Consider the following 10,453-nt stretch of genomic DNA (forward strand, 5'->3'; position numbering starts at 1 on the left):
AAAGAATTGGGATCATTTTTGAGCACTGCAAGCTGCTCATGCTTCTACTGCTTGTGGCAGGAAGGAACAGTTTTTAATCTGCACTTTGTTCAATATGGTAGTGGAAAAGCCAGGGCATCCAGCCTGGTGCATCCAGGTGGTGGCACTGAATTAATATTTCTTTTCATATTCTGGAAGAGTGTCTCAATCAAAATGAGACTTTATGGCCTGTTATTAATTTCACAGTCATAAAGATGAACATGCAACTTTTCCAGAGAAATAATTAGGTATCACAGAATAAAGCACGTCCCCATCACATAATAATAACACATTTAATTAAGTGAAAAACTGTATTAGCTCTAACAGATTTTACTGTCTATAATTTATTTCTAGATTAATGGATATTTTGTAGTTCACAAGTCCACTAAGTATACTTAATGTATAATAATGCTTTTCTTAGTTATTATTTCTATTTCTATTCCATGTAGACTAAAAACTTCTCCATCCATGCTTTGCAATTAATGTCTTGCTATAGTTTCTTTTAATGAAAACATAGTTCCTCTGCTCATTTTTTGTCAGACATTTAGCCCTGGGCCTACACCAACCAATATGTATTTTTGTTTCCTTGGTGGTTCCATGGATGTGCCTGGATTAGAGTGGGTGCTCATCTAAATGTAAAACACATATAATCACATGTAATTGCTGAAAACTGGCAGCACATTAATTAGTGCAGACATGCAGGTGGTGTAGGGGCTGTGAGACCTGAACCTAGGCCATAGGAGGTTCAAAACAGAAAAGGACTTTGTGGCCCCAGTTTTCTGCGTCCTTTGATTTGATCTCCTCTTCAGGGCACTTTGGGTTGTGCCTCAGGGGGATGTGCTGCTTTGCCTTCCAGAGCAGAGCAGGTCAGAGGAGCTCATTCCCTGAGCTGGTTTAAAAGCTCAGACATGCTTTTTGGCTCGTGGCTGGGCTGATGCCTGAGTGACTCCTCTGATGGTAAAAGACACTGATGCATCAGCACCAGCCAACGCCAGAGCCATCTATTTACCCAGGGAAGTGCTGCAATAGATCAATGTTAAATGCTTATTTGTGCTTCACTGCTCCAAGGCACAGAAACTAATTACCAAAGATAAATTAGCCCTTGTGACAATGACTAAGAAATACACGTCCCAGGATAGACCACCTTGACCACAAACACACATAATTCTGGCTGTGACGAGGAGCAGCAGAGGGTGACACAGCCCATCCTTCAGCCAGAGCTCACTCAGGGTGGAGTGCTGCTGGGTTTGTGTGCTGGAGAGCTGGTGACAATTGCTGAGCCCCTTTACCCACAGGAGTCACTCACTTGGCTCCCACGTGTCCCTGTTTGCCCAGCTGTGGATTAGCAGCAGCAATAAATAAAACACCTCATGCAGGTACCAGCAGACTGATCCCAAGGGATTTGAGTTAACACATGAGCTTATGAGCTCTGCCTTTACACCTTGGCTGCTCAGGAACTGCAAATGCTTTGCTCTGTGCCACCTGTGCAGCAGTCAGTAACAAATGGAAAGTTTTCAGTTTGGGGTGTGATTAGGAAATTTTTTTAGAAAGGCCCTTGGTGTTTCTCATGGCAGGTTTAATCAGCAAATGAGAGCTTGTCACCTTGTCAGGTTTGTAATGCCACTGATGCTTTAAGTTTTAGCTTTCATATTTTTCAGATTCTGTATTGCCTTAGTGTGTAACTCTGAAGTTAATATAGTGTTAGCAAGTTCTCCTCACAGCTCAGTCACACAAAACATTCCTTTTCCAGCCCCAGAACCAAGGACACCATTGCAGGTTCAGACCCAAAAAGTGAAAACAACAGCGAATACAGGAGAGGGTGGGACTGCAGAACCTGGAGCTGGAATTGGACAATTAACTCCAATGTGGAAATGGAACATATAAAAGTGTGAAAAATGACCAGATGTCCATCTTAGGTCCATCTTGGGTAGAGCCACTGCTGGGCTCTTGTACTGCCCAAGGTGAATCCTCTGAAGGCCTTTTAATAAATACCTACTTTATTCCTTTAACTCTGCCTAGACTCAGTTCCAGGTCAGCCCCTTCAGGCATCACCACTGCTTCAGAGATCCATCCCCTGGACCTTTTACTTCTCTCCTCCTGACATCTAGCCCATCTTATTCCCTTATTCTCTAACTGGAGCTGAGGGACTCAGGATGGATCTTTGGGAGTACCTGGGAGGCTGCAGAGCTCCTCTAAATTTTCTCTGCAAGGAAAGCAGGCAAGAGCTGCTTCCCTTAACTTTCTGTCCCAAACCCTTACAAAAGATCTTGCTAGGCTGGGCACTGCATTTTCCACAAATTGTGCAAAACCAGAGTACAAAGCCATTATGGATTCAACCCTGCTCACTGTGTCCATCATAAAAAGCTCAGGGGAGTCCTGCAGGACTGCAGGAGGAATAACTTGAGTGGGGAAACCTTGGGATCACTCACAGTGCCTGGGGGAGAGTCATGCTGGTGTCAGTGTCTCTGGGAAAGCTCCTCTGTAAGCCAGGTTGACTAAATTGCTCTCAAATAGCTCAGAAATGACTGCATCTTCCCTATCTCCATGGGAAGTACCTCTACCAACTGAAATATCTTAGCATTCCCTTTCTCTTTTCAGCTGGTTGTATCACTGTGGCACCCAGACCCATCTCATGCTGGAGCAGAGCAGTCCCTCACCCGTTCCCCTGTGCTATCCCAAATTGTACTTCCTGCTCTCAAGGACATCCATTCCTCCCAGTATCATATCCCAGTTCTCCTCTGTATTGAAGGCACCCCCTGGGTTTGGGGCATCAGCACAATTTCATCACCACAATCTTCCTTTCCTGCCAAGATCATTAATGGGAACACTAAGCTGTGTGCCTGACCCTTGAGGAAGACCCTGGAAAATGCATCCAAGCCTGGTGCTTCTCTGAGCACACCTTGTTGCTGGACCCCAGGTGTAATTAAGAGGAGGAATCTGTATTTTTATAACTATGTTTTAGCAAGCTGATATTTTCTCAATGTGAAAATCCCAATTGAAGCATCACTTGTGTCCCTGTGACATCCTCTCTCCACGTGCTTCTCCAGCAGAGCAAAGCCCTGATGGAGTTTCTGCAGCCAGACTTGTAAGACCCCCTGTGCTGGTTGGGGTGGACACATCAGCTCTGTTTTCCAGCTGTGGGGACACTGTCCCTGTCCCTGCCAAGCCACAAAAAGGATCGGCTCCAGCTCCTAACCTGGCTGGATTTTATAGCATCTCGTCAAGCTCTGGTTTGCAAACCTGGGGGTACAAACCTGGGTGGAGCTGTACTCACTCCATCAAAGCCTCCCAGCCACGTCAGTGCTGCCCCAGGTAGTTTTCCATAATTTTGGTTTCCATCAGCAGAGGTCAGCATTGCCCTGCTGATGGACGGCCACATCCCCACCTGCAGGGAACAGCAAAACATCACAGAATCAGTTTGCATCAGTCCTTGTTCTTTTGTCGTGGTGGATTGTGTCTTTGAGCTCCAGCAGCTTGGCCATGGATCTGATATTCCCTGCTCATATCAGGACTGTATTTTGTCTAACTGATTTATGCTTTTTTAAACGGCAGAGGGCTGTTATAAGCATGTGACTCAACTATTATTGCACTTCTAAAAAATTATAATTTTAGCACTAAAATTATAATTGTAGCACTTCTAAACAATCTACACAATCTAAACAATCTAGCCCCAGCAAAGTGGCTTTGTTGCCTCGTGGATGGACAAGGTGCTGAGCTACCTTTAGTTTGTGCTAAATGGTTTCTGTGTTCCCCTTTGCACTCCAGGAGGTACAGAATCTTAGGAGGTAAATTTGGGCTGAATGCTTAACAATAATAAACAGTTTGAAGGCTGGGTTTGGTGTATCCAGGGAAATTCAGGTGCAGTGGTAAACCTGGTGAGCTTGGCTGAAGCACTGGCTATCAAATTGAGTTTCAACATGAAATCACTGTGATGTGAGACACTTTGTGGGATTGATTGTTCAAGGGAAGCTGCCTAGGGAGGCCAGGAGTGAACTCTGTTGGAGGAATGAACCCTCTTTGCCATTCCCTCAGTGTCCCTCAGGCATTTATTGTATCTCATACATTTCTGTGCTTTCTTAAAATTCCCATCTCTTGCAGATGATTGCAAGGCCCATGAAAATTCTGCATTAGGTCCCAAATGAGAAGTGCACCAGTGGGACAAGGATTAACACAGCAGCTTTGGTCTCCAGACACTTGGATGTGCTGCCACATGGGGATGGAGAACTCCCTGTGTGGTGGGAGCAGCCTGGCCCTCCCTGCTCCCCCACCTCTCCCCCCTGCAGTTTGAGAGGTGTTTTCTATTGAGTTCATAAAAGAAGCACCACACAGAATTCCCTGGCTGTGGCAATAGATTCAATCAGTCTCAGTCCATTAGCTTAACTAATCAATAGCTCTAAGTGCCATAATGCTGTCTCCTACTTCATCACAAAAGCTGAAAACTTACAGGAGGCCACGTGTAATTACGGGCACTCTCTCCATTAACTTCAGGGAAATTAAACAGCCAATATTTGGGTGTCTGGCAGGTTACTTCTCTCAGGAAAGCTGGCACATCCAACTCAAACAGAGCTGATTAATGGGGGAAAAAAGGCACATTTTTATCAAGGCTTTTCATGACGTTATCATGTCACTCAGAATGTGCTTTGCATGGCAGACTTGCATTTTCCCCACTGCACTTTGTGTTGCTGGCCTCAGCTGCAGGGACCTGAGACAGAGATGTGCCCTGGTTTGGAATGACTGCAAAAGATTGTTCTGAAGTGAGAAAATCCTTGGTGAAAATTGCAAGAAATAACACCAAGGGGAAAAAAATTCCACAAATAATAGTAATTAATTTAAAACAACAACAACAACAATAATCCTCTTCACCACCTTTTTTGCTTATTTCTATACTGCAAATGTTCTGTCTGGAGAAAAGGTGGCTCCAAAATTTTATATTAAGCTCCCTTTAAAGTGAAGTCTGCCTCTGGGAAGCCAAAAGTGGACCACATTAGCATTTTTGTGCCTGAGGCTGGAGGCTGGACCTTTAACCCTGCATTACCAGCAGCATTCCATCCACAGCCCAAGTCTCTCCACTGGGTTCTGAGTTGTAAAACTCATTAACTACAGCAAGACTGTGTTTTCTCAATTATTTGTGCCATAACTGATATGCTGTAACCAATTGCAGTTCTCTTTGCCTTTTCATCTACTGTACCCATCCTTGTGTATCCTAATTTGAAAGATATTCCCTGCTGCCTTCCCCCACTCTTCCCAGTTCCCTTGGAATCTGGATGTGACTGCAAGAGGAAGACAAGCAGCCAGAGCATGGCCAGGAGGTGACTCCCATCACTGAAATCAGGAGCAAATCCTCAAGTGTTTCTTTTGCCATCATTAACTTCGCCAGGGGTTGTCAGAGCAGAGACAAAATCAAACCCGAGTGAAACACCAAATATGATCTGCAGAGCAGGCTCATCCCAGGGTAGAGATTGCAAAGAGGATTCCTGCTCAATAAAAGCATGAATGCACCTGTATATAAAGAAACTCAGAGGCTTTTGTCTGAGGGGAGATGAGAGGTGAGTAGGGATCAAAATAACAAGATGGCAATGTAGCTTTCTAATAAAAGCCTGATTTCTTCAGAGTAACTGGTCCCAGGTTTATTTAATCAGGAAAATAGTGGGAGTTTAAATAACTTGCAATACAGAGCCTGCACAAAGGAGAGAGTGAGCAGGCTGGGTTGGATGTGTCTGTATCTTGTGGGAGGATGTGAATTTGAAAGAAGCAGTGACACTTAGAAACTGCTTACAATGGCACCAGCTGGATTGAGGGGAGAGATAGAAATGGTATTAAAAAAAATATTATTTCCAGCAGCAGTTGCAGGCCTACAGGGCAGAAAGGGAAGGGAGAGCAAGGATCATGGAAAGAGATAAGGGCAGGTGAAGAGTGGGGAATGGCAATTGCTGGGGCTGTAACAGGAGAAGGAGCTCCAAGGATGCAATCAGGGACTGATTCCACCCCACACATGGCCTCCTGAAAATTCCTTTCCAGACACAGCTCTTCACATCTGGCTTCAGAGCAAATAAATACACCTTCAGTGTAAGGCTTGAGGAGAGGCTGTCATTTCTTTGGGAATGGCTTGTCACAGGGAGTCCAAATCCCCAGAACTTGTAGGGAAGCTGTAGGATGGCCTTTTCAGCATCTCTTGCTGAAGCATGAATGGACTCTGCAGGGAGGAGCTTCCAGTCAAGGCTCCTGCTGGTTCCAAATTAAGTTGTAATTTAAAAAAAATTAAATGACAGCACTATCCATGGAAAGCTCTGGTACATTTTCACTGGAGCAATGTTACAGCACTGTGTCAAGGGGCTTTTGCATGATCCATGTACCTCACACCGATAAGTACTAGCAAGGAAGCAGTGATTTTGTGCTGATATTTCACTGTGAAATCCCACATTTGCAACGTCTTTTGGCAGTAGGTGGTATGCTCAGCTCCAAAATTAATATATTAGTTCAAACTGTAGTAAAAAAAGTAGTAAAAATAAAGCATGGCTGTGTTTGGCATGGCTTTGGAGAACAACTTTTTGCATTGGCAGGTGGTGATAAAACAAGGGGGAATGGTTTTAAACTAAAGGAGGGCAGGCTTAGATTAGATGTTAGGAAGAAATTCTCTAATTAGAGGGTGGTGAGGCCCTGGCAGAAGGTGCCCAGAGAAGCTGTGGCTGCCCCTGGATCCCTGGAAGTGTCCAAGGCCAGGCTGGATGGGGCTTGGAGCACCTGGGACAGTGGAAGGTGTCCTGTCCATGGCAGGGGCTTGGAACAAGATGAGCTTCAAGGTCCCTTCTAACTCAAACCATTCTGTGATTCTCTGGCCACAGCAGACCCTGATGGGTTTCAGACCATCTCACCTGGAATGGCAGAGACCCAGGGTCTGGCTGCACAGGACAGTAGCTGATCATAACATTTGGCATTTAAAAAAAAAAAAATTAAATTATTATTAATAGCAGTTTGCAGAACTGTCAGTGTGTTTCTGTGGTGCTGCCTGCAGTTTGTTTTGTGGCTGTGAGTTGCCATTAGAACCCATTTTGCTGGGGCATGAGCTGAGCTTCACCTCCCATCTGTCCCCAGGGGGAAGCCTGGGGACACACAGTTCCCCTGGGAGCATCCAGGGCTGCTGAGCCCTCTTCCCACACAGGCACTCCTGAAGATCACTGTCCCTCTCTTTCCACAGATTCTCATCAGCAACCTGTGAGAACATCCCACCATTGTCATAAGTGGGCAGAAGGGGCAAAACCTTGTGGGTTGTAGGGAATAAAAGAAGGAAAAAGGGCAAAGAAGAAAAAGGAAAGGCAAGGGACTGGTGGAGGTGCTGGGTGGAAAGCCCCATTTCCAGGATGCTGTCTTCTGGCCCAGGAAGCAGAATCTCTCCAGAAAGAATTATGGAGCATTTTAGATGCTAAGGCTGCCAAAAGTTGTGCCCAAAGTGGTGCAGGAGCTCTGCACTGAGCAGACACCAGGGGGGTGCCACCAGCTGCCATCCAGCCCAGTTCTGCAGGGAATCAATTTTGTCTACAGGATCCTCTGCACCAGGTCAGGGGAATTTGCATGTGGGGTTTTGGCATGAGTGATGGCTTACAAACATCTGAAATGCTCCTGATACAGACAACTTCATGCAAAGATTTTGATTATGAGAGCTGTAAGCAGCTACTGCCATTGGAGAGGAGGGAGTGTGCTTAAACCTTTTCCAAAGCTTAGCATAAGTTCCCACAGGAAGGGATGTGAAGGGCATGAAAATGTTACACAGAGAGATTTAGGAGGCATGTGAGCCACGCCAAGGAGCTCCAAGCAGAATGTTCAGCTGTCAAACGATGCTGTGACAGCAGGCACTGCTCCCCTGCACTGCCATGTCAGAGCAGGGCACAGACACACCAGGGCCATGTGCTCAGGGTGATGCCTTTCCAAACACAGCCTGAAAGAAAGCCCTTCTAATTTTGGCTGATTGCTTTTCACACGTGGCTTGTTCAGATCTTTGTGGCACCAGCTCTTGAGGGAGCAGCTAGAGAAGGAGGGAAGGGGAAATCAGAAAGGTGGGGAAGGTGGATATTGCAAAAATATAGGAAACTGTGATCTTTTGAGCCAGGAATATTTGTTTTGGAAAAAAACAAACAAACAACTATTACTGTAACAATTGAAAATTAATTAAAACATGAGCAGGTGTAAAGAGCTGCATGATTTCTACCTCATTTCATACTTTTGTCATCTGTGGGTCTGAACCTCCACTGAGTCAGCCTGGTACCAGGGACAGCCCCTCATGACAGTCTCTGAAAAAAAAAAATACCCAAGTTGTTATTTTTCATTTCTAGGTTGCTGGGTATTTCTGTCAGTTCTCTCCTCATATCACTGCATCTTCAAAAGAGAAAATAATTATTCACATAAATGGGTAAAGTGCTCTAAGAATTGGGGTTTTTTTTCATAATGAATGATTATTGCTTCCTAAAATGTGCAGAAAACCTGAATCAGCAGCAAAAGTGGCACACAAAAAAAGCCATCTCCTCTCCCCTGGCATAACTCTGCTTTCCCATAACATCAATAACCTGAGCCAGGTCTTTGCTGAGTCCTTCATGCTTCTCCAGCACAGAATAAAGTTTCTTGGCAGAGATTGCAGTCCCCAGGAAAAAATGAGCTGCACTCAGGGCTAGCAAGAAGCTGAGGGTTCTGTGCCTTGTCCGTGGCTGCTTGTGGCTGCACACTCTGGATGATTTCTAGCAGCTCCTTCTGTTGTGGAGCATCTGCTGGTGAATGTGTGACCATCCTCAACCACCTCCAAAACCAGTCATGAAATCCTCTTACCAATTTTTTTTCAAATTTAATTTCTTTCTAAGATCAATTAAGAATTTCAGTTTCAAATTGCTGATTGAAATGCTTTAATATTTTGGGGTTTTTTTCAGTCTGGGAATAGAGCAGTGATTTGTTTCACTAATTGCAAGCCAGAAATTTGGAATGCTCCATAATGAGATACTTCACAAACAATTTTTGGTTCAATTAACTTCAGGGATGGGAAAAGCAAAATTATTTTAACTAAGGCACACATTTGTAAAAAATTAATCTGTTCCTCAGATGTACTGGGGAAGATAAAAAGACACATTTGTTGAACAAATCATTTCTCAGCAGCCAAGTTCAGGTTTTGCCTGTTGTAGTTTTTCAGTGTATTATGACAACAAAAGGTAAAACTCAGCCAGGTATTAATTTTTTGCTCTTTCCTCCCCTATTTTTATTTTATTATTGTCTGTTTAAAAAGCATTTGGATAATGTCCTTAACAAGATGCTTTAACTTACAGCCAGCCCTGAAGTGGTCAGGCAGTTGGATTAGATCATCATTGCAGGGTTCTTCCAAATGAAATCCTCTCCTCTCCTCCCCTCCCCTCCCCTCCCCTCCCCTCCCCTCCCCTCCCCTCCCCTCCCCTCCCCTCCCCTCCCCTCCCCTCCCCTCCCCTCCCCTCCCCTCCCCTCCCCTCCCCTCCCCTCCCCTCCCCTCCCCTCCCCTCCCCTCTCCTCTCCTCCAGGAATGAATCCATTGCAGTGAGAGCAATTCCACAGCTGCACCCCTGTGGAATGAAGAGCTGTGTCATCCCAAAATGTGAAGGGTTCGGTTTTAAGGTGATGGTGCCTGTGCTGGCTTTGAGGAGGGGCAGCAGCAAATCCTCACCCAGATCACAGGGAAATTCAAGGGGTGCAGCTGTGGGGGAGAGCTTTGTACCCAGCCCAGAGCTGTGGTGAGGATGGGGCTGGTGCAGACAGACCTGGGGCACAGAGAGCCATGCTCAGCTCCCCCAGGGCACCCCCATTTGGGAGGGCTGCACTAAGGGCTGCAGGAGGGAGGGGTGGCTGTGGCAAGGCCCCTTCCCCTCACAGGGAAATCTGCACCCATGGCCACGTATGTGTGCATGCAAAGCTTCGGAAATTTCCATTTTAATAAAAGTAACCTTGGAGAAGCATGAGCAATAACCTGTCTGTTCTTTGGCACTGACAGTTCAGTTGTCCTGAAAAATGAGATTTTGCTAGGCCAGCGCAGAGCTCTTGTTATCATCCCCAGCTTACATCAGCGTGCTTTATTAGCAGACAGCAGAAATAATTCTTCAGACATTAAGCAACGTCTCGCTTCTGCTTTTATCAGGCTGGCCACGGCTGATTGCATCGCATCCAGAGGAAAGCCCAATAATCTCCTGGATCCTTGGGCTCAGATATTTGGTCCATCTACAGACGCTTTGGAATCTGGCTATAGGGTAGAAGCTAGGTAGTTCCTGTGCAGCCTTTCCTGCTCCTTCTGCCTCTTTCCAGTTTGCTAGGTCAGTGCTGTGTACAGGAGGACACAGGGTAGGATGGGACAGGAAGGTGATTTTTCATAAATAAAAATTAAGAACTTGTGGCTGCCCCATCCCTGGAAGGGCTTGAGGCCAGGTTAGGTGGGGCT

This window comes from Catharus ustulatus, chromosome 7 (assembly GCF_009819885.2).
Source record: "Catharus ustulatus isolate bCatUst1 chromosome 7, bCatUst1.pri.v2, whole genome shotgun sequence".
In the NCBI taxonomy this organism is placed as follows: Eukaryota; Metazoa; Chordata; class Aves; order Passeriformes; family Turdidae; genus Catharus; species Catharus ustulatus.